Here is a 6,397-nt window from a genome sequence, read left to right on the forward strand (position 1 = left end):
TGTGTGTCTTGAACAACAACAAAAGGATTCTTTCCCCCACTCCCTTTTAATTTGCAGACTTCTGTACAGCACAGCTAGGGATTTCTCCAGGGAGTATAGAAACAATTGCCTCATATTTGGGTGGCCCCGTTTCATTACGAAAGAGAGAGGCACTCAGGCAAAAGTTCAGCAATCAAGGGAGCGATATTCTGGTTAAGGCATGAGAGACAATAGCCTCCTTTTCAGCTGCGTAGGGAAAAGATGACTCGGAGACCCCTAAGTACATCGTTGGCAGCAAAATCTGAGGCCCTGATTGATGCCACTTTTCAAATCAGATTTTTCTTACTCATTATTTCCCTAGGTCATAGCTTGCGTTGGACAATTAGCCATTTTATTTCGAGAGACAGCTGTGTGAGATTAACTCTGCTCTTACCCTCTCGGAGAATTCTTAGCACTATGTTCAAGGACACAATAATATCCTTTATTTTGGGGTGGGGGTAATGTGCTGCCCATCAGCATATGCTTCCAGGGGAGTGTGCAATTAAAAGGGGGGAAGCATGGGGGGGGGGAAAACAGTGAGCTGACTAAACCATAAAACACCAGTTAAAACCAGCTCTTCAATCAGATGAAATTGCCTGGACAAATAAAAAAACACTTCACTGAGTGCCACAGAGACTTCAGAATGGGCAGCAGGTAAGCTGCTCAACAGAGGGCATTTCACATGCCAGGTACCACAACTGGAGAGGTCCTCTTGATGATCACTGCCCTAACCTCAGAAGAGAGTCTCTGATGAAGATCATCACATCCGGGCCGACTCATTTGCTGGAAGGTTGCTCTTAAACTGAAGTCTTTTATAGCTACAGTCAATGATCAGCACTTTAACTGGATAAATAGTTTCAGGATTATCTGAAATGCAATAATAGAAGTACAATGCAAATAAGTAGATGAGTACTAAAAGGAAGAGAAGTTTGATTTGTACGCTGCATAGTATTGTGGATACACTAATGAGCTGAGCACTCGGCAAATTCATTGTTGTCGCACAATTCTGTTTTGCTGGCTTCCGTGAATCGTTTGGCATACCTAGCATACCAATATAATATATTAATATATGCCTGTAGTTAGCATGTGTTACAAAATCTGAAACTGGATAGTGTTGAATAACGAGAATGTCAAACTTTAAGGACATAATCCACCGGGAACTTCTCTCCAAGCAATGCTAAGGCAAAAGGGAATTGCATAAATGTGCTCCTTTGTAAGAAGAACACACTGTTCTTGCACAGCTCCCTTTCAGTTGGACTTGTGCAGGAGAACTTCCTAATGAACAATGTACTTTCCACTCAATGGGGGGGAATGTTAAAACAATATGCTGTACAACAATAGAGGAACTATTTGCCCAAGATGCCCCGTGCTATTTATGGAGCTAGCGTTTGTTGGAAAGTATTTGGTGACGTGTTCCAAATTTGCTATCGAATGGCATTGCTCTTTACAAAATGTCCATGTCTAGAGATAATAACGGCTGAAGTAGTTTCTAGATTTATCAGCCATGATCAATTTTGTGAAAATAAGAAGAGTGGAAAAGCAAGTCATTTGATTGGAAGAAAAATGATATGAGTATTGTAACTTCATTTCAGATGCCATTTCATAAATAGTGTCATGCCTTGCAAACCTTTGCACATCCTTGCTTGAGAAAGCATCAAGGAAGCAAATGGGTGTGAAACCACTCATTGAAAGAAAAATGACTCTACATTCTGCTTTTCTGGTTGGTCTGCTGGAGAAGCAATGCATATACATTTGGTATGATTTCAATTAAACTCTGTATGTATTACAATCTGGGCGTGCATTTAAGCCGACACTGAATTCCTGGACACCTACATAATGTGAATGCACTTTTCCTTGGCACGCTGAACCCCTGTGCCTTTTTTTCTGACTACACTTGGGCTCCCTCTCGTGGTCCAAGGAAATACAAGAAAAACACATTTCCATTTTGTAGGTATTTATATATTTTATATACAGTAATTTTGTGTGTGTTTTTTGTTAAGCATTCCTAAACATTTTACTCATATGCTGCCAATAATTTTTAACATTTATTTGTAAACCCCTCATGGCTATGGTACCCATCAGCTTGACTAGCAACCTTGGTCACATGTACTCTTTTCCACTCCTCGGTGTATGCTCATGTCACGTCTGGTAGATCGGGTTCACTATTTTTAAACAGCGCTGCCTTGGGAAAACAAATGCTCCTAGGTGGAATTCCAGAGAACAATCATTACTAGGGAAATATGGGCAATGTATTGGGTCTCTGCACTCATACTTCTCTGCATAGCTGTGGAAGCAATTTTGAATGAACAAAACTGTAGGTTGGCAAACCTACATGAGGACATAGTGCCCTTTCTTCCCTAATCTGTGCTATGTAATTTGCAAGGAACGTATAAATTACTTGGCGAAAGCCATTTCAAGACAGGTTGAACGTAAGCATTTCGTGTTAAGGAACAGAAGAGAGGGGGAACACAGAAGGAACATGCAGCACTGCAGCAGATTTTTACAATTGTCAGCAATTTTGCAATTTTACAATTGTCACTTTTACAATTGTCAGCAGCGGAAGGAGTGCGAGGGAAAGTTGATTTGTAGGGTGAGAGAGATAAAGAACTGGCTTCCAGGGTCAAAAGTGTTCCCCATCCCCACTTTACACTGATTGGCAGCAGCTCTCCAGGATTTCAGACAAGCCTACCTGGAGATGATGGGCATTGAAGAAAGCATCTACCACTGAGCTACACCCCTTTCCAAATTGGATCAAACTTATTGAATGGATGTGATATAAGAGAAAGCCACTTTTCTCTGCACTTCACTATCTCCTAACATCTGCACTTCACCCTTTTTGCAAATGTGTAAACGGTATTTGAAAACACCTTTTCTCCTGAAGACTGTGACCTTTAATCTCATCCCCTACTTTCCTTTCCCTTTTCCCTTATGGCCTTGTCCTTTTAGATTGCAAGCCTGTGTTTTGTCTTTCTAAAACAGGGGTCTCATCCTTTTAAAAAGGGGATTTGTTTCCCCTTTTATTTCCAGTCGCTGCATAGCTCCGGCTTCTTGAAATACTTTATAAATGACTTAACAACCATTAAGTTATTATTAATATATTGGTTGTCAAATTTATTAACCAACATGTAATGCAATTACTCTTTGCACCTTTGAGATTGCATCAGAAGGAATCTATAGGAAAGCATGACAAGAAAGACATGAATGGTCTAGTGAGGAATTAGGGGGCCGTGAGAGGGGCTGCCGTGTGTCTTGAAATATTGTTGCCTGGTTTATATATTATTAAAACTGTATCAGTACAATATAAGATGAAAATCAGGATAAAACCCAGCCCAAGGCAGTATACTGTCTATATGGGCTCTAAAAACCAGCAAGGGAGTTGGGTTGGAAGTGATTTGTGCCAACCACCTAAAGTGTAGTAAAAGCATCTGTTTTAAAAGCCTGAGAAAATAAAAAAAAGTTTTCATCGGATGCCAAAAAGAGCACAATGTAGTTATGCAACCACACTCTGCACCCTTTGAAACAGGGAGGACCTGTTCAGCATGAATTCTCATTGCCAATGTATGGGAACTGATGCACCAGAATTTCATGATGCAGCTGACAAGTATATGGTAACCCTAGAAACATCAGCCTTCCCCAGAAAATGCAGTCCAATTCCTTGGTTCTGATTGACTGACCAAAGAGAAGAGTAGGTTTTTTTGGTGAAACTGTGACCCTGTGGGTGAGTGAACCAAAGGCACCTTTTATGGGGTGCTGTGAAATGTGGGGTTTTCACCTCCAAAAGCTTCAGAGGACCATTTGCCATGTTTGCACTGCTTTCGAGTGAATCGGACGTCAAGGGGCTGGTATTCACAATATAGAAAATACTCCTCCAAAATCCTACAAACCCCCTCGACATAATCAAAAAGCAATGGGAGGACGACATAGGCTATGAGATTAACCCCACCCAGTGGAATAGAATATGGTCTAAACCTCCCTTTAAATCCATCTAAGCAAAATAAAAGAACTGACTCTGAAACTCATTTACAGATTGTACCCAACACCACAGAAACTGGCGCTGATATGCCCAGGAGCCTCACCAAAATGCTGGAGAGGATGCACCTCCACAGGCACATACCTACACATGTGGTGGGAATGTCGCCAAGTCCAACTCTTCTGGACATCAGTTATACAAGAAATATGCAAAATACCTAAGCAAGTATTAGAACTGGTCTTCCAAGATAATAATGCCCAAGAACATCTTCCAAGATAATGCCCACTCACATTATAAAGAGCTCATAACCCACCTACTCTCAGCAGCCAGAGGCATCATAACCAGACACTGGAGAGACCTGTCAGTAATAAGCATGGACCAATGGTATCAAATAGTATGGGAAACAGACTTATTAGAAATACTAACCAATAAACTGAAATGGACGTGGGGACAAATAGAAGAAGATGCCTTCATCCCGGTATGGTTCCCCTTTATCACATGCATAGCCCAACAAGACAACAATAATCCACCGACAGCATACAAATGAATCTGGCTAACCTGATCCAAAAATCTACACACACACCCCGCACTCACTCTCTCTCTCTCTCTCTCTCACACACACACACACACACAAATCTCACTCCAGCCTAACAAAAACAAGCAACCACTCCCTAGGTCACCCCCAACCTCTCTCACCACCATGGAAAGACAACAAGCGAAAAGTAAGAGAACCCACATAAGTGACGTTGACACAAAACCCCACACATACACTAAGTAGAATAGAAGCATGTCACTAATTATGAGGTTTTTGACTGGCAAATGATGCTTAGACGTACTGCGACAATATAATATAGAGCTGCCAATACTTCTCATTCGCTGTTTTTTATTGAAAAAGAAAAGCTAATCTTTGACGTGTTTCTCAACGTATTATTTGAAATTACATTTGCTTTTATTGCCAAAGGAAGAGAATGGTTATTGACATCATTTTTACATGTTTGTATCTGTTTTGCACAGTTTATGTTTTTATTAGTGAATTATACTCTTTTGGAAGATGTGTGTTAATTCTGTTGTTTGAATCTCCTTTGTACTTTTGTCTTAATGCATGGTGACTAAATTTGATTAACAAAACATCTAACAAATCATTTGATTATTTATTTATTTTTGCACCTGATGTCATCAGAACAATTTAATTTTCATTTAACAGCCGGGTTTCTTATGCCTCAAAATCCACAGTGGATGGAGAATTTGACTAACAAATATTGGCACTGAAGTAATATAGTCATGAATCATGCCTGTTGCTGTACATGGCTGATACTTGAGGCCAGTGTTTAAAAACAATATTTTTTAAAAAAAAAATTACAGTGCCATCTGTCCAAGTTCTAAAGGAGGAAACCAATCTAGATTCAAACCAGAATGCAAACTCTGAGATCTATGGGCACAGGGAGGTATACAAATCTAATAAAATATTGTCCTTTTCATTGTTGTGGGTGGACATCCAGAACAAACACAGCCCTTAACTCCGAGAGCTCTGATATTAGCCCTCTTCCTAAAAAATGTACCCCACTAGTTGGCAGGGGAACCCCCTTCCAAAGGCATTCCCAGCACCATTGATATCGCACCCCCGTGGCTGTGAGGACTCATAAATGACCAATTTACTCAGATTCTGATCCTCAATGGCTTTCTCCACAGGAGCGGAAACACGAGAACAAGGCCTTTTCCACAGTAGCTCACTGTACGTGGCATGCTTTCCCCAGCAAGGCTCGCCAGGTGCCTTCCCTCCAAATTGTTCTAAGAATTCAAAGGCCTCAAATATGGAATAAATATTCATTAAAGGTAAAGGTAAAGGGACCCCTGACCATTAGGTCCAGTTGTGGCCGACTGTGGGGTTGCGGCACTCATCTTGCTTTACTGGCCGAGGGAGCCGGCGTACAGCTTCCGGGTCATGTGGCCAGCATGACTAAGCCGCTTCTGGCGAACCAGAGCAGCGCATGGAAACACCGTTTACCTTCCCACCGGAGCGGTACCTATTTATCTACTTGCAGTGTGGTGTAGTGTAGAGAGCCAGTGTGGTGTAGTGGTTAAGAGCGGTAGTCTCGTAATCTGGTGAACCGGGTTCACTTCCCTGCTCCTCCACATGCAGCTGCTGGGTGACCTTGGGCCAGTCACACTTCTCTGAAGTCTCTCAGCCTCACACACCTCACAGAGTGTTTGTTGTGGGGGAGGAAGGGAAAGAAGAATGTTAGCCGCTTTAAGAGTCCTTCGGGTAGTGATAAAGTGGGATATCAAATCCAAACTCTTCTTCTTCTTCTTCTTGAACTTTGACGTGCTTTCAAACTGCTAGGCTGGCAGGAGCAGGGACTGAGCAACGGGAGCTCACCCCGTCGCGGGGATTCGAACTGCCGACCTTCT

The sequence above is a fragment of the Podarcis muralis genome, chromosome 12 (genome assembly GCF_964188315.1).
Source record: "Podarcis muralis chromosome 12, rPodMur119.hap1.1, whole genome shotgun sequence".
NCBI classification, from domain to species: domain Eukaryota; kingdom Metazoa; phylum Chordata; class Lepidosauria; order Squamata; family Lacertidae; genus Podarcis; species Podarcis muralis.